Raw genomic sequence first — 19670 nt, 5'->3', positions numbered from 1 at the left:
AGATCAAAATGTTGTTGTTGTTGTGGTCTTCAGTCCTGAGACTGGTTTGATGCAGCTCTCCATGCTACTCTGCCCTGAGCAAGCTTCTTCATCTCCCAGTATCTACTGCAACCTACATCCTTCTGAATCTGCTTAGTGTATTCATCTCTTGGTCTTCCTCTACGATTTTTACCCTCCACGCTGCCCTACAAAGCTAAATTTGTGATCCCTTGATGCCTCAAAACATGTCCTGCCAACCGATCTCTCCTTCTAGTCAAGTTGTGCCACAAACTTCTCTTCTCCCCAATCCTATTCAATACCTCCTCATTAGTTACGTGATCTATCCACCTTTCAGCATTCTTCTGTAGCACCACATTTCGAAAGCTTCTATTCTCTTCTTGTCCAAACTAGTTATCGTCCATGTTTCACTTCCATACATGGCTACACTCCATACAAATACTTTCAGAAACGACTTCCTGATACATAAATCTATACTAGATGTTAACAAACTTCTCTTCTTCAGAAACGCTTTCCTTGCCATTGCCAGTCTACATTTTAAATCTTCTCTACTTCCACCATCATCAGTTATTTTACTTCCTAAATAGCAAAACTCCTTTACTACTTTAAGTGTCCCATTTCCTAATCTAATTCCCTCAGCATCACCCAATTTAATTTGACTACATTCCATTATCCTCGTTTTGCTTTTGTTGGTGTTCATCTTATATCCTCCTTTCAAGACACTGTCTATTCCGTTCAACTGCTCTTCCAGGTCCTTTGCTGTCTCTGACAGAACTAAAATGTCATCGGCGAACCTCAAAGTTTTTACTAGTTCTTTATGAATTTCAATACCTACTCCGAATTTTTCTTTTGTTTTCTTTACTGCTTGCTCAATATACAGATTGAATAACATCGGGGAGAGGCTACAACCCTGTCTCAGTCCTTTCCCAACCACTGCTTCCCTTTCATGCCCCTCGAATCTTATGACTGCCATCTGGTTTCTGTACAAATTGTAAATAGGCTCCCTGTATTTTTCCCCTGCCACCTTCAGAATTTGAAAGAGAGTATTCCAGTCAACATTGTCAAAAGCTTTCTCCAAGTCTACAAATGCTAGAAACGTAGGTTTGCCTTTTCTTAATCTTTCATCTAAGATCAGTCGTAACGTCAGTATTGCCTCACGTGTTCCAACATTTCTACGGAATCCAAACTGATCCTCCCCGAGGTCCGCATCTACCAGTTTTTCCATTCGTCTGTAAAGAATGCGCGTTAGTATTTTGCAGCTGTGACTTATACGCAAATTAATAATTAATTACATAGAATACACATTTTATGTAGCCTTCTCATAATTAATATTCTCGCCATGGGAGTCTACTTAACGCTAAACAAGATCGAAAAAAACATAAATATTTACAGCAGAATTCTTTCACATCAGCTGTCCGGGATGAAAAACAACTCCGCCTTCCGTACTCGCAAGTACAAAGAATGCCCACAGCGGCACAAGAGCCGACAGCGGCTCCGCCTCGCCAGTATTGTTGAGCCCGCCTGTGCGGCACGCTTGATCTCACTTTCCCTTGCAACAGCATTTCCAGAACGCCCGTTTCACTTAATTCTTTCGGAAAAACTCACTCCCCAGTAATCTCAAGGAGCCCATTAACTCTATGACAGTGGATAACTCAACACTGCCCGTTATCACCACATGTACTAGCCTGAAACTTAAAACAGCGTCTAAGTACATCGGCAATGACTAGTAAAACACATTCTCATCACATTTACATTGCTTAACCTACTGTGACTCCGTTGAAAACTTAAACTACCAGCTTGGATTTTTCAATTGATTAATAATCAGTTACTCTTAAATCATTTAATCTAAATTAATTAATTATTATTAACAACTCCTTGGCCAGGCAAAAGCATGGCACATGGCAAATCCTTAAATCTTACACTCTATACTTACATACTGTACAAATAACCTATTCTGTGGTATTAATCAATCCTTGGTTGGTACAATTTCAAGTCTACGATGTTCTGTATACCTAATAGTTTTCCAGAGCTTGGATCCTCGAAGCAATAACCATTTGTGTGAGGTATACCAATGACTTTATATGGTCCATTATAAACAAACTTTAATTTAGAGGTATCATTGTCTATCTCGCTCGATTTCTCATGAGCTTTTTACAAGTACTAAGTCTCCAATTGAAAACTTAGCAAAACGCGCTTTAGCGTCATGACGACGTATGGAGCATCGGCTTTTAGCTTCATTATTTCTCGCAAACTATCTTTTTTCACACCAATACTAACGTCAATCCGTGGAGGGTATACCACTAACCTTTTACTTCTGTCATCTAACAGGATTTCCTCTCGAAAGAATCACACAAACGGAACACTTTTGAGTAAGAGATTATTCACGTTTTCATCATTTAACACCTGTCTTTTCACAAATTTACGGTAAAATCCTGTGAGCCCTAGAAAACTTTTCAACTGTTTCCTAGACTTGGGTGGAGGACAGTTCTTTATTGCCTCTAGTTTCTCTGGGTCTTTCGTAATACCAGCAGTGGTAATTACACGTCCTAAAAATTTCAGTTCCTGCTTCACTAATTCGCATTTCTTTGGTTTTAGAGTCATTCTGCCACGGCCCAATGCTCTAAGAACTTCATCTAACATGTCACAATGGTAATGCCAAGTGGCATTGGCCAACAATAGGTCGTCAACATATACAGTTAATCTTGAACTCAAAGCTGGGCCTAGCATTTTATCTAGGGCCCTCATGAATACGGACACAGATGTGTCCAAATGGCAGTACTCTAGACTGATAACACTTGCTCGCAAACAAGGCGGTGTATGGCCTAGATTCTTCTTCGACATCTATTTGCCAGTAAATAGCCGGGAGACCGAGGCTAGTCATGAACTTAACGTCATGAAAACGTTGCAAAATCTCCTCCATACTCTCTGGTCTGTCTGTTTCGCGATGAATGACCCTGTTCAACGTGTGTGCGTCAATCACAATACGCACAGTACCATCCCGTTTTGCTACAATGACGAAACCATTATTGTATGAACTCTTACTTCTTTACACTCCCCAATCGAACATCTTATCTGCCTCCCGTTGCACTGCTTACCTTATGGGCAGCGGTACAGCATACGATGTCATGAAGAATGGTTCGTGCTGAATTACATTCAGCTTGCATTTGTGTGCGTCCGCAAGTCCCGTTTTGTCTGAAAACACACTCTTATTCCTCATTATTACTTCATACAGGCCTCGTCTTTGTTCGTGTGTTACGTTTGACACACTGTCTACAATACTTTCCAATTCACTTTCTACACTATTGTCAATGCCGATATTCTTCACGTTACAGCAGTTCAAATTCAGGCCTATGGCATCCGGCCAGATAACAATGTGTAAAGGCTGGTACTGCCTATGCACACCGTTCCCTGCCTCGTCAAAACTAACTACTATTGTTTTATCTTGTGATGCACATGTCGAAGTTTTGCTTTCGCAATTAATCACTGCACGATATTTTAATTGCCAATCTTACTCCATTAATTACTTCCGTAGTTAAGTCTGGCACAACGACAAACTCATGTTCAAATCGTGCCCCATATATCTCGAAGTTGACAAAAATCTGTCTTGTGACCGGTTTATTGGCCTTCCCAGTAGCACCGATAATTTTCACTCGTGTTACTGGCATAACTATGATACCAGGTCTGTCTTTCAGTAACTCTAATATTGTCCCAGGCACTGGTGACAATCAACACAATTAGTTGTAGGTCCTGCATATTAACAGACACTACTATCTGTTTACACTTGTCCTCAACTGTTCCTTTATTTTCCCACAATAAATCCTCATTTATCTCCAGTTCATTCCAGAAAAAAATGATCCAACTTTGATCCTAAAGCCGGCCTATTGGGCGACTTGTAACATTATGTAATTGCCTTATCATTTTAAATCATTCACTAATCGAGCAGTCGCTCGGCAACAGCTACAGTTAGCAATTAATGTTGCGAGAATGTAAAAGGTGAACGACCTGTGACGTAACTTGTTTATTGTCGAAGCACCATCAGAGATGCAGTGCGTTATTGACTTTGAAAACCGCGGCGCGAAAAACGGACAGAAGAAGAACACTTTTACATATTCTCGATGAAGTTACACAGTTACTCATTCTTCTCTTGTCTCTTGTAACTTGTGTCGGTCTCGCATGTCTTGCCGCCGTATTATTACCGTTAAAAATAATATTATTTTAGTGTAAAGTAAATGTGCAATACTAAAAGTGCAATACTGCATAGCAGTGGATTTATTGTGCAACGTGTATGTGAAAACGTTAAAGGAATTATTTTCATTACGAGAAGAGAAGTGCCAGTCAAAATGGCATCCATGTTAAATCCTTCATTGCAGTGTAAGTTCATCTATTAATTGCCATAAATTCAAGAGTTAAATGGAAATGGTGCATGGACTATTTATTTAATATAGAATCTATGTCTCACTCCTTCACGAAGTTACTTAATTTTCTTTATGTTTTGCCAAATAGAGAGTTCACAGTCACGAATTCTTTCGTCAAAATCGGACGGAAGTTGTATGCGGCGAAATTTTTGTCTCCGCGCCACATTCTACTGGTAAATGCATGATAAACTACGGTCCATTAGGAAATTCATGTTGAGCTATCCAAAAATAATTACATTTTGAATAGGCATTTACTCTCCTCTGCAATGCAACTTCCGATTGATCAGACGATCCAACAAGAAACAACCGCACACGGTCGGCGTTCGCAAATATATTTCCACCGTTGATTATAGCTATATGTTATAGCACAAAAGTAAACATATTGTTATAATTAGAGTCTTCGAACGGGGAAATTTATAACTGTATGTTTATCTATACACATTACATAAACATATCGTTATAATTGGCGCCCGAACAGGGACGCGAATTAAAAAAAAATTAAAGGAATAAAAAGTTATATAAGATACCCATTGTGGGAATATTCATAAAAATTTTTAGCTAATCTTGTGCATTTTATTTGTTACATGGCATCAAACACCATCCAATAAAATTTCCATTGAGCGAAAGAAACGAGGTATTCAGAGTAATTTACGGAAGAGAGACTTTTTTTTGGAACCGAATTTGTGCGAAATTCCAGTTGCAACGCCCAAGGCAGTCATCAGCAACGTAAGTTAAAATTTCGTTAGCCGTAGCCAAGCTTCCTTAATTTCAGCAGACATTAATCAATTTGTGACAATCTTTAGTAGTTGCAGTAAAATTTGCTTTGAATTCAGTAGATTGCATTTAGTAGATTGGTAATTTCTTTAAGTATTGTTTAAATTCCATTGTTGTGTATTGCATATCATTTGTTTTTAAATGTGCACTGCCTGTTCACGGAGCTGACCAGACTTAGTTTTCATTTATTTTGAACAGTGTGCAACCATACTTTCTTTACGGTCCAGAATAGTCTCTTGTTCTCGTGACGTGCTTCTCCCGACATTCCGATCTTGTGACATAGCAGTGACAACCGACTCGCCACCGATAAATTATATCTCTGTCGCTAGCTGACGGCCGTAGCTCAAACGAAATTCATTAACTTACTGTTTGTAAATAAGTGAGCTATGGCAGACGATAAAATGTCATCAGTAGACTCAAATGAACAGAATAGATTCAAATGAACAGAATGAAACGAGTGAAGCGTCGCATCGCTTACTGTCCCGCACGATAATTAGAAGGGCTGAGACACCAATCGAAACAATTGTAGAAAGTGAAGTGGGAAATCTTATGGACTTTGATGCCTCACACCATAATGTTACCGGTACTGAACTAGACAATGTCAGCATAGTTTCTGCCACATGTAGTCGTAGCCATATACCGGTTACAACCGAGGCAGGTGAAAGCAATTCAGGGGTAGTGACAGACGATGTATTCAAAGAGCTACTGAGTCAAATAAGTCAAATGATGCACGACGGAAATCGCCAATTGAAAGAGGAAAATCGCCAAATGGTGAATTCCATTAAAAATTATTTGAAACACGAAAATAGACAAATGTTAGCCTCGGTTTAAGATAAACTTTCTGCAGTAATTGAAGACAAACTTTCTACAGTAAACGAAGAAATAAAAACTGTTGGAGAAAACGTAGCCAAAGAAGTAACAAAGCAAGTTACGGATGCTGTTTCTCAAATGCGAAGTGGAATAATTTTCGAACTGAATGACACTTTAGCTACCATGCAAAGCGAGACAGCTGACATCCGAAACGCAACCAAGAATCTTGACTCCACCGTAACCACGGTTAATCACAGATTAGACAGAGTAACTACTCAGGTAAAAAAACTAACCGAGGGAATGTCAAATTTGACTCTGGCAACTGAAAGTAAAGTAAAGGCGTGGCTAGATAGTCATGAGAAACAAAAAAAAATGGTTCAAATGCCTCTGAGCACTATGAGACTCAACTGCTGTGGTCATCAGTCCCCTAGAACTTAGAACGACTTAAACCTAACTAACCTAAGGACATCACACACATCCATGCCCGAGGTAGGATTCGAACCTGCGACCGTAGCAGTCGCACGATTCCGGGTTGCGCGCCTAGACTCGCGAGACCACAGCGGCCGGCCATGAGAAAGAATTTAGAGAAAAGTATGAGAACTGGATCGCTGGAAGGGACAAATCTGTCGAAGATAAAATCAACAAAGACCTAGGAGAGACTGTGAAAGCAACCACTCTTGGTATCTTGTCAGCTCCTGGAAGCTCCGGAGATACCGTAATGTCTGAACTCGGTAGCATTAGGCGTACCCTTCAGCATGAATTACCAAATAGGAAGCAAGAGGTAACGGAACAGCTAAATAACCTGAAGGCACAAGTGAGTAGTACTTCCCGAATACAGAGACCAAATTATCCTAACTCTTTAGCCTCAGAGGAAGAAGATGAATTATTTCGGCAATTCCGAATACCTGTTCCATCTAATAAACACACTTCACCACCACATATTCCAGTCAGTCACCGAAACCAAGAATGTGACTCAGTAGTTAAAATGATGAAGGAAGAAAGCATGATAAAGCATAGAGTTTTTCAAACTTTTAACGCGGAAAAACGAAATATCCACCCAATTGTTTTTCTTCGTGGATTCTCTGGCATTTTTCCAAATTCGTGGACTGATAGACAGCGTATCCAATTTGTTACCGGATATATAGGTGGCGAATCGGCAGTATGGGGAACCGAAATGGTTGATAAGTGTCGAACATATGAGGAGTTTGAGCAGTTTCCTCAGCAAATTTTGGAGCCAAGGTGTTCAGAAGCGCCTTCGTAAAGAAGTATATAATGCAGAACAATTTGACCCCAGGAATAGTATCCTAAGAAAGTGCTTCGAAAAATATCTTGGCAAAATCAGGTATTGGGATACCCCTATTAATAGTAAAGATGTAATATGATTCTCAAGTCTATATTACGCATATCGATTCGTGAAAAGCTGATAGCCATACCAGATGATGATCCAGATACCTTTCTGTCGATATTAGATTCCCTAGGCCTGATCTATGAGGACATGAGAGCTACCAAACCGCGGAATACTCCGCACAGTTCTTAGCCACAACATTATGAGAGTAAGGGCTATGAAAAGCCACGGAACGGTTACAAAAATAGTAATGATTGGCAAAACGGAAATAAAGGCAATGGGTAACCGCACATAATCAACACAACCGATTCAATCCCGTGTATAATACGACTGGTAACCAGTACGGCAATCAACCGTACAAGCACAAGTTTGAAATGGTTTCAGTTAAAAAGGTTCGCAACAGCAGAGCGGATCGCAATGGAATGCACCGTACTCGCGCAGCCAACACTCAGATTACGGGCAGCAACAAACAGCTGATAACGCCCACTCATACCAACACAATTCCGCGCCTAGTAAAAATCAAGTGCAGGGAATGTACAGTAACACCCAGTTTAACGGCAAACCACAGTGTCAAGGTGGATTTCACAGTAACAATTCCGGAAATCATAATAGTAATAAAAATCATCAGATATCGCGAAGGCATTACAACCCTCCTGTATTTTTCGCAAACGAACCCTCCTGTATTTTTCACAAACGCGGAAGACAGAAACACGTATTGGACACCAGAACAAACGCAGCAACATTTTGACGCAAGGTTTGTGCAAAACAGTAATTTTGTTCTCAGTGTTCTCATAATGTTAGATTTTTCGAACTTTCAAATGATGAAGGCCAATCAAAACCACACAAGCAGGAAAACTAAGTTCAGCATCTGAAAGCTCTCTAAGTGATGCTGTGAGACAGAATGGGGGCGACCACTTCGACGGAGAGACTAACCATGACGTACTTATACTGAGATACAATGACGGGATTGACATAAGACAAGAATTATTACACGCGAAAGAGACGACTGACGGTGATGAACCGATTGATGACCAAGTGCAAGCTATGAGAAAACCTCCTATAGCCGGAATTTTGACGGCTGTAATCCTAGATACAGGTGCAAATAGTAATGCTATGTCCTTATGTTTCTATAAGCAAGTAAGTACATTAATTAAAATTCCAGCGTTACCCGACCAAGGATGTTGAAGGTCAATTCAATTCTTAAGTGTAACAACACAAGTGCTAGTTTAGACGCCAGAATAAGGCAAACTCTAACAACGTTGATTACCCAAGCCAATTTACGCAAAAAGGCGTATGACAAACATATTAATAAGGTGTTAACTTATAAAGTAGGCGAAAAGCTCTTGCTAAAAACATACTTTAAACCATCGTTGCTCTTACGCAAAAATCGAAAATGGCAAAGTCTTTTTGAGGGACCTTACGAGATCCTTCGTATACCGCACACAGGTTGTTATCTAATTTCTGATCCCGTAAATGGAAATACAAAAGGGTTATACCATCACTCTGATCTTAAAAAGTATCATGGTACAGAATAAGTCAAAAGGAAAGCTTTGTAATGACAAGAGAAGGTTAGCCGCTAGTGACTGAGTGACAACTAATCTGGCTTCGTAAAAAAAAATAAAAATAAAAAAAAAATCTTGAGCCATAATTTAAGTACAGACAAGCTGATAAATAATGTAAAAAACTCTTGTTTAACAAAGAAAGTGATCAACTCCAATAACTCTAGTTTTGAGATTTAGTTTTGAGGAGATAATATTTAGGAGAGAAAAATGAAATACAAAGCGAAGGATGTGCCTAACAAGCCGGCTTCTGCGATATGAAATGCTAAAGAAGTGAAAATAAAACATAGTATGTAAAAAAAATTAAGTTCAAGGAGCAATGATCGAGAAATGAAATTTATTTTCGTCAAGGACAAGGGTCGCTTGACAATTATTGGTTCCTGATCCCACTAAAAAGAAAAACAAGTAACTAGTTTCTAAGTCAGCTATGTCTAGCTTAAGTTCCAATGTACATAGAAATCTGGAATAGGTTCATTTCTGCATTAAAATAACGTAATGTTTACGAAGCATGTGAGTTACTTGTAAGTACCAACTTGTCCACGAAAGCATTATCCTTCAGCTAGGTAAACAAACTAGCATTAATTGTAATTGTAATACGCAGGTCAGATACATTCAAAGCCGTAAGTGAAATACATACCAAGTATAAGAGCGTAAGTGGCAAGGACAAAGCAATGATGACTTACGGTCATACATGGAGGTCAATGCAGTGTAGCGCAAGCTGCCGTCAAGGCGAGAGTAAAATGACAATGAAACAGCCGGCAAAACAACGCAACTAGTTCTTAATTGGAGCGCGTACGCAGACGTACGGCGCAAAGGAAAATTAATTTGTAAGTCATAAGGAACAAGGAGTTCTTTGATAGATTTCTTCTTCTATGTACTATTATATCTATGTCTTTCTTCTGAATTTGTGTAAATATCCTAACACGCCTAAACCCGTCCCGTAAACTTGACGTCACAGATTGAGAAATGCGGATGATGTGGAAGGCTTGTTTGGCATACGATTTTGAAAAGGAAACCCGTGAACGAAATCGGGAAAAGCTAGTTTTGAAATGTTTTTACTTGTTCCTTTTAAGACGGAAACCGAGATCGCGATAAGGAATTAGAATATTTTCTTGAATGATGTACTGTTCTCATGTGAGAGGGGGATCAAATGTGACTGATTGATCCTCACATCTAGTAAAACGGAAATTTTTGTTGAAATGACAGTGATATCTTACATGAATCTAATGAATAGATAGAACGATTCAAATGAATTAAAGTAATAATAATAATAATAATAATAATAATAATAATTGCTAACAGATCGGAGAAACAAATGTATTGTGACTGTGAACTAAAAGCATGATTAGTCTTAGAGAAAGATGATGAACAATGTAAAGGGAAATGTTACAGATAGTTACCAATAAAGTAACAGAAATCTAAATGGACATGATAATCAAAGCTCTCAATTAGCAAGCTTCAAAGTGAGACAAACTATTTGATTATAAACCGTAAAAAAAATTGTGTACATAGTAGTGTATAAGTGAAGGCTTAAAATCCTGTGGAAGTCTGCCACAGACACGAAGCAATGCATCGTTGTTATAAGTAAGTGGTAATTTCATTCACGATGAAGATAAAAAGTGTTAAACGTGCAGATAGGCCGACGGACAGTGATAGTCCGGTTGTGTAACCGAAGACGGTGATGTGATTACGTGCAGTGCATCGGAAACCAAGTGTGTCAGCTGCTCTGCAAAGTGCGAGCGCTAGCCTACCTTAAAAGCTTCAAAATCGGCTGGAAAATGTGGAGGCAGGAATGGTTTCAATGGAGTCTCTGAGCCTGGTAATCCTCGTCCGTCCGCACAAGCTCAGCAAACCACAAAATACCACAACACCATCGACGCAATGTGTTCACTGAACCGTGCGCGGAAAAGCTGAAATACTGCGTGGAGGCTAGTGAGCGCCTCGAGTTGCGAATCAGTTTTAACAATCAGCCTGTGCCAACGTCCATCGACGCAACAAACGTGTTAAATTTAAAGTTATGTACAGCACAGCACTGCCGCTGCAGTTCGACGAAACGGACTTTCCATGAAAACCGCTCCCAAACTAAAAGACTCTTATATGAGTTCGCAACATATCACATACTATGCTAATGTTATATTCCGTGAATGTAATGCTAACAGCCAAACCACACGCGAATAGTGACAAAGTCAAATTCCTATGAATCCCAAGTCCTAAAATTAGATTTAAGCTTAGTTTTTAGACTAATGGGTATTTATATTTTTTGTTAGATGTAACGTGTGTACCTAACGTGCGAGCGAGACTCGCCCACCAGAGCTGATGAAAAGTTTTCTACTCTGGGAACGCAAAGTAGCGATCCAACTTCTCAAGGGATAAGCTTCACCTGGAGAAGAATCAAATTTTAACTTACCTGTTAAATACACGAACAATGAAAGCGTAAAAACCATGACAACTAGTGAGCAATGGAAAATGGACACGTGTGAGAAATTCCATGTGTGAGAATTATATGTGTATAAAACTGGACACGTGTGAGAAATTCCATGTGTGAGAATTATGTGTGCATGTGTGCATAAAAAGATAAATCCTATGTGTTTTCTTTCATGAGCAAAGAGCCTATGGGCTCTGGACAATAACTTGAGGCCACAAAGATGGTCGTTATGAACTCCGTAAAAAAAAAAAAAAAAAAAAAAAAAAAAAAAATCTGTAATGAGCATAATGTATAATCTCCATTGTAAACTTTGTAAATTTTACTGTCTTAGTTTTTAAATTTTTTTGTGTATCTTTACCTTAAGAATTGCTATTAACAAAATCAAGACTCAGTCCAGCAATATTGACGTCAGTCTAGCAAGATAGAAACTCAATCTGCAGAAATTAAAGCTCAGTCTAAAAAATTGACAGGAAGCTAGACAATCAGAACAAAGATATTAATGTTGTTAACAACAATGTTGGAGTAGTTAACACAGAAGTTGATAAAATCAAAGAAGATATTGTTGTGATTACTGCCCAGATCGGTTTTCTTAAACAGGGAATGATAGTTCAGGCGGAAATTACGAGCATAAATACTCGTTTTGACTCCGAAATTAGCAGAATCGAGAAAAGTGTACGGGAAGCAGTTGCTCCGATCATCGAGAATAAGACGGCGGAACAAATTCAATTAGTGACAAAAGACGATCAACAGAAGGTGGAAACTTTAAAGGCTTTAGTATCCGAGGCAGATACTAAAGTGAGGAAGCAGGATAATACCTTGCGAAGGGAAAAAGAAGGAAGTGGAAACGCTTGCGACACCCACTTACCAAGTAACTACGAGAGTGTTGGAATTAGAAAAGAAACTTGACAAAAAAACAGAGCTATGTGCCAATCTGTGCACATAGTTCGGAATTGTTGACGAAAGAGGAGCGGTTCGACCTCTTGAAAAAAGGCGGTATACACGTGACCAATTTCATTAAAAATTGCGAAAGAATTTTACCCAGATCATATACTAATGGGAGAAAAATTAATGCGGTTATTGACATGTTGGCTGGTGATGCCAAGCGTTGGGGCTTAAACCTCAACATCACGAACCTCACTTTCGACGAGTTTAAAAATTTGTTTCTGGCTGAATACTGGTCACAGCAAAAACAAGTGTCTGGCGCGAATTTGTCGTATCGAGGCCTTCCGATGCGAATTCGCGCGGCTCGATGAAGGAGTTTTGTGAGGGCTGGATGCGCAAGTTGGAATATTTGCGTAATCGCCGCACAGAACCCGAATTAGTCTGGGAACTCTACAAGAAGCTTCTAGATGATACAAAACGCTACGTAGGAAGCAATTACACGATAATCAATGATTTCCTGGAAGATGAGAACAATTGGCGCAATAATTTGCGACAATGGTAGAGACCGTGGTAACAACAACGAGTACCACAACAACAATAACCATGGGAATAATGCATACCGCAACCATGGCAGCAATAACAACAATGATTCGGACCGTAATGACAATCGGTAAAAAGCAAATAACAGGAATGACGGAAACCAGTATCATACTAGCGTGATACGGGCTACACAGAATAGTAATAACGCCAGAGGGTGTGATCAGCCGCCTCAGCAGCATCTGGGGGGCGGATCTGATGGGACGAGACACGGAAACCATTAGCCGCGACGGGTGTGGAGAAATTTTGGCGGCCCAATAACAGGAGAAAACCCAGGTGTCGTCGTTATGAAAATTCCGTATGGAATAATCAACGGCGGGAGAGTGTGCCAGTGTTAGGAGAAAGGAGTGCGCCCACAAGTAGCAAATAAGCTGTAGACACGGCAGTAGAAAATACCTTCACTGTCAGTGAGAACAATTGAAGTAGTGTTACGGAAATCGATTATAAAGTGGCAGCTGTAACATCCACAGCAGAACCGGAGATTGAGTTTAAGAGTGACTCGCAAGTGTGAGAGATGATCAGATGTCGGATGTCATCGAGCGAGGGGATGCAGAGAGGGAAGAGGCCTGGTTAAGGCAGTTCGGTCGCTTAAACGACGAACTAAGAGATTATAGGGACCTGTATGGGAGAAGTGTTTATGGGGAGTGCGCGCAGAATTTGCCGCGTCTCGTCCCGCAAGAAGATGGTGTTTGTGAAGCGATAGAAATTTCTGGCCCTTACCGGCAGACTTCACCAGAAATAGTTGAGGTTAATGGGGCGCACGAGAAAGATTCGTCGTGTTTCGTCTTGCAGGCGTTGGATGTTGAAGTAGAAACATGAAGTTCTGGCCCTAACCGCCAGACTTTACTGAAAGTTATAGTGGTAGAAGTAGCCGACCCATTCGACGCACGTAGATTACAGCGTGTACGAGGTTAGAGCTGACGTTACACGGTCGGACGGTAGCAGTGTGGGTTGCGCAGATCCAGAGGAAATAATTGCAGATACTACTGGGCACATTCGTCCAGGTAGATTGGCAGATGAGATCAGTCTGGCCAAAGAGGAATCAACGAAGGTGCCAATTAGTGAAGTGACAGCAAAGCAACACTCACTAGTTGACGAGTTACAGGAAAAGGTTTCGGTATTGGACACGAAGCTACAGACTAAGCCTCAGGACAAACGTGTTGAAATTAAAACTGTATGTGAACAGAGGCTGAAAAAGCCTATAACGATATGTTTACATAATGTGTATACACAAACATACAGTTATAAATGTCCCCGTTCGTAGTCGCTAATTATAACAATAGGTTTTCTTTTGTGTTGTAACATATAGCTATAATCAGCGGTGGAAATATTAATTTTCAATATAAGTGCCAAATCTCAAATCTAATTAGGATTCCTCCCACTACTTATTCTCGTTGACGTAACGGCCTGTTCGTATGCAGTACTTCGTTATGAGATGTGCACCATGCAAAATTCGTGTCCGGAATAACCTCAAATCCGAATATTGTCCTGGCACCAGGTCGCCCCGTGTAACCTCCCCCTCACTTATCGAACTTAATGACAGTGAAAAATTAAACCGCGTGTACCTAATGGAAATTTGGGAAAAACAATCGTCCCCGAAGTTAATCTGTCGGTAAAGAGGGAGGAATTGGCGTTAATTAGATATTTGGGGGAAATTACGGTCGCCAGTCCTATGGACAACTACTATAATAACTGAAAAAGAAAGGTTATTGCACATATAATTAGCACTAAAAGCGTGGCAACTGAAGGTTGACACATGTTGTATGAAAACTGGATGATTGTCAGAAGTAATAAATTTCGCTACACTCTGATTTAATTTAGAAAAAGAATTAATAAAACCGGAAAATTTAAAGTTAATTTAGTGACTGAAATTAATAGTGAACTTTGTTTCTGAAGCACTACGAAATTATATAAAATAAGGTTAGTCTTGGGCTACCTCAACAATCATATCAAAAGCAACTTGAATCTACTCAATTTAGAAATAAGAGATTTAACGTTGAACTTGAATTAAAAGCGCGGCAAGTCATGGGAGCGTCATTCAACACACCTCTCCACCGCCCTACTCCAGCTAGACTCTGATCTGACCGCGCTCCACGCGGCAGAATTAACACTACCCAAGATCCTAAACACTTTGGTTCTCCACACAACCTATCGATGTAATCGTTCGATAGCATAGTTTTCCCTAGGCAGGACCCAGCATAAAAATACAAATAATATTTACAAAACAAACCAATTAAACATCGACATAAATGCATAAATATATATACACAAATTGTAAAACAATCACGATATATAAAGACACAGAAACGTCATATCTTCAGGTAACAAAACAAGCAAAATTTTATAGTACAATAGATGGAAATAGGAGGAATGCATTTCCGGCGTTACAGTCTTTTCTGTGGGTTTACCTTCATGTTTTCAATGTGCCACATGTAGTGGCTTTATGATGAGCGTAACCAGGGTTAATATAACTTTCCTGAAAGTATCATCAGGATGCACAGGGTGTAAATTTTAAGTTGACAAGCCAGAATAACTCGAAAAATAAGCCTCACACGAAAAAATGTGTAAAATCTAAAGATTATTTTCGAGGGGACATCTGATAGTGCTAAAATTAGCCCGCCGTTCTTGTAGAACCTCTTACATCTGAGCTCTAGGTATGCACAGCGTCGCTTTGGCGCAGAGGATAGCGCGTTGGACTTCTAATCCAAAGGTCGTGGGTTCGATCCCCACAAGGGACGGGCAATTTTTAAAAACGTGTGCCAATCTCCAGATGGGTACTGACGTACGGGTAAACACAAGCCTCTGCAAAAGTTGAAAATTGTTGTGACCTCAGTTGTATGCTAAGGATGTAGGACTTACACATATAAGCCAAATTCTTGTAGATCTGTTATCCATTACGCTGTTATGTGTAAATGCAGTAAAAACGGAACCATAACTTCACGTGCCTGTTGACGGGAATTTTCTTTCAATACCCAATTTTTACCTACAGATAGAAATGTAGCAATAGAACGCACATTTCGTACAGAAACAAATACAATGAAGAGTGAAAAAATTTTGAATTACTTCATGAGTCAATGTATGTAATCCCAGTGATGATCCTTAATTCTTCCAGCCCAAGGTAAGAGGGTTTCAGTTTTCTCGGCTACAAGTGAGAAAAGTAGACAGTTCTACAACAAGATATTCTGCTATGTTTCCTTAAGTGCTTCCATTAAACAATGGCACTCTGTATCTATAGAAACGGCGGCAATTTTCGCTTCAGCACAGGGGGCTTTTACTGGAGACTGTCAGGGGGGGACTTGCTAGATACATGAAGGGAGAAGATCAGACTGAGACGTCTGACGCTCCGCTGACCACCTCGGGGTGGGACGGGAAGCAAATTTAAAATTTTGAATTGGAATCCCTATTTTTTATTGCAGAATCAGATTCCACATAAAAACTACGTACGTTTTGTATTAAACATTTGTTATGATTCTTGGTAGTTGGCGCTGTAATTCAAGAAAATCCATGTTCTCAATTTTGCGTGGAAAATGGTTACGGATAAATAAAAAATAAAAAAAAAATAAAAAATAAAAAATACATTCGTAAGTTTTTATTCGCCAAAACCAGGACTCTCCCTCTCTCCCCCTAGTGTGGGGTCAGATTCGGATAAGCTTCGTTTGTTTCGTGGTAATGAGGCCAGACAACTTTTAAGTATCAAACAAATCATCTGACTAGCTAAACCAAACATTCTATTTACTAATCTTTCCCCTCATAGAGGCCTACCTACTACCCACTCTGTCCTCCACATTTTAAAAGTGGAACTCCCATTGCTGTCTTAATGTTACCGCCCTGGTTTTCAATTTCACCGAAGGTTGTTTCACTTTCATATATGCTGAGTCATTCCTTTCGAAAATAATATATTTTTTAAACTGTTCACAGTTTTCACGTACGCGTTTCACCTTAGCTTCCCTGCACTTCCTATTTACTACATTCCTAAGTGATTTGTATTTCTACATTCCTGAATTTCCGTGAACGTTCTTGTACTTCCTTCTTACGTTGATCAACTGAAGTACCTCATCTGTTACCCATGGTTTCCTCGCGGTTACCTTCCTTCTACCTACATTTTTCTACCCAACGTCATGCCCTTTTTTGGATATGCCCATTAAAGTACTTTCATATCCCACTTCTTTGCACGATGATTCTTCCTTATTAGTTTCTTAAACTTCAACCTACCCATCACCACTATCAAATTGTGATCTGAGTCAGAATCTATGCCTGACCATGATGTAACCTAACTGAACTTTTCCTGTATCACCTGGTCTTTTACAAGTATAGCTTCTCCTCTTCTGATTCTTGAACAGATCATTCGGTATTACCATTTGAAATTTATTACATAAGTAGTCTCTCTCGTCTCTTGTTTCTACTACCTAGCCCATATTCTCCTATAACCCTTTCTTTTACTCCTTCCGCTACAATCGCATTCCTGTTCTCGATCACTTAGGTTTTCATCTCCCTTTACGTAGTGAATTACCATTTCAGTATCTCCACATACCTTTTCTGTTTCTTCCTCTAGTGCAAGCGACGTCGGCATGTACAACTATCGTCGTCGGGTTTGGTTTGCTGCCGACACTGGCGAAAACAAGGGTATCAATGAACCGTTCACAGTAATTAACTCTGACTTGTATCTTCCTGTCCATAATGAATTCTACTCCCGTTATAGCATTTTCTGCTGCTGTTGATGCACTGCTACACTCGTCTGACTAGAAGTCATTGTCTTTTTCCATTTCACTTCACTGACCCCGATGTATCTAGATTGAGCCTTAGCATTTCCATTTTGAGATTCACTAGCTTCGCTACGACTTTCAGACTTCTGTCATTCAGCTCCCTGACTAGTAGGACATGACTTTATTCAGTCTTTTTCTCATGGTCAGCTCCCTTTTGGCAGTCCCCTTCCTGACATCCGAACAAAGGACCCATTCCGTAATCTATTGCCAGTGGAGAGATCATCATGACAATTTTTGAAAAGCTGGTCACAAGTCCGGTGGATACACGTTAGGTATCTTCAGCACAGTGGTTCCCATTGTCTTCTGCATCCTCATCGTTGATCACTGCTGATTCCTCTGTATTTTAGGGGCGGTTTCCCACCCCAAGGGCGAGAGAGTACCCTTCCATCTCTGTCCACTCCTCCACCCCGATTGACAAGGTTCAAAAATGGTTCAAATGGCTCTGAGCACTATGGGACTTAACATGTGCGGTCATCAGTCCCCTAGAACTTAGAACTACTTAAACCTAACTAATCTAAGGACATCAAACACATCCATGCCCAAGGCAGGATTCGAACCTGCGACCGTAGCAGTCGCGCGGTTCCGGACTGAGCGCCTAGAACCGCGAGACCACAGCGGCCGGCGACTGACAAGGCCGTTGGCAGAATGAGGATGACTTCTTACGCCCGAAGTCTTCAGCCGCAAATGCTGATGATTTTGATTCAAAATCTAAGCTGTGGCGGAGTTCGGACTCGTGACCGAGGATGTTTTGATTACTGATCAAAGACGCTGCCCTTAGACCATGGTTTCAACGATATTTACCGGTCTGAATAATGTTCATTGATAAATCTGTGAGAACTATTAGGTGGGCAAACCACTTTTCATAGGCTTGCTGTCCCTGTTACCCAACTAAAACCGCATCCAACTTACGTATGAGGACTCCAGTATTATCCGTGCAAGTAATTTGTAGGGAGTTTCCCTCTCATACAGTTTTCAGCTTCCCAGAAAGCCTGTCCTGTTACTGATGGAACTTTTTCATGGTATTCATCTAAGAATCCATCTTTGCAAGTTTGCAGTGAGTTGCTGAAACACACCGTAAGGACACTTCAGCTGAGTGGTCGAATGGCACAGGTCGGATTGTCCCATTTGGAGATGTACTGTGTGTGACGCCCATATGTTGCTACTATATGTTACACTACTGGCCATTCAAATTGCTTCACCACGAAGATGACGTGCTTCAGACGCGAAATTTAACCCACAGAAAGAAGATCCTGTGATATCCAAATGATTAGCTTTCCAAAGCATTCACACAAGGTTGGCGCTGGTGGCGACACCTACAACGTGCTGACATGAGGAAAGTGTCCAACTGATTTCTCATACACAAACAGCAGTTGACCGGCGTTGCCTGGTGAAACGTTGTTGTGATGCCTCGTGTAAGGATGAGAAATGCGTACCATCACGTTTCCGACTTTGATAAAGATCGAATTGCAGCCTATCGCGATTGCGGTTTATCGTATCGCGATATTGCTGCTCGCGTTGGTCGAGATCCAATGACTGTTAGCAGAATATCGAATCGGTGGGTTCAGGAGGGTAATACGGAACGCCGTGCTGGATCCCAACGGCCTCGTATCACTGGCAGTGGAGATGACAGGCATCTTATCCGCATGGCTGTAACGGATGGTGGAGCCACGTCTCGATCCCTGAGTTATCAGATGGGGACATATGCAAGACCACAACCATCTGCACGAACAGATCGACGACGTTTGCAGCAGAATGGACTATCACCTCGGATACAATGGCTGCGGTTACCCTTGATGCTGCATCACAGACAGGGCCGCCTGCGATGGGGTACTAAACGACGAACCTGGGCGCACGAATGGCAAAACATCATTTTTTTTATGAATCCAGGTTCTGTTTACAGCATCATGATGGTCGCATCCATGTTTGACGACATCGCGGTGAACGCACATTGGAAGCGTGTATTCGTCATCGCCATACTGGCGTATCAACCGGAGTGATGGTATGGGGTGCCATTGGTTACACGTCTAGGTCACCTCTTGTTCGCATTGACGGCACTTTGAACAGTGGACGTTACATTTCAGATGTGTTACGACCCGTGGCTCT

At 40.6% G+C, this 19670-nt stretch overlaps 1 protein-coding gene and 1 non-coding gene across 2 annotated transcripts in view; one reads left to right on the top strand and one right to left on the bottom strand.

Annotated features, from left to right (window-relative positions):
- The window catches only part of LOC126335559 (UDP-glucosyltransferase 2-like), a 470415-nt gene that overhangs the window by 335909 nt on the left and 114836 nt on the right, over positions 1–19670 (bottom strand). The window lies entirely within an intron of this gene.
- Positions 15470–15542, top strand: Trnar-ucu (transfer RNA arginine (anticodon UCU)). The gene has a single exon. It is a non-coding gene; the product is annotated as a tRNA-Arg (tRNA).

Source organism: Schistocerca gregaria, chromosome 2 (assembly GCF_023897955.1).
Source record: "Schistocerca gregaria isolate iqSchGreg1 chromosome 2, iqSchGreg1.2, whole genome shotgun sequence".
In the NCBI taxonomy this organism is placed as follows: domain Eukaryota; kingdom Metazoa; phylum Arthropoda; class Insecta; order Orthoptera; family Acrididae; genus Schistocerca; species Schistocerca gregaria.
Note: the sequence above shows the minus strand (reverse complement) of the source record. Positions and strands in the feature narration are given on the sequence as shown.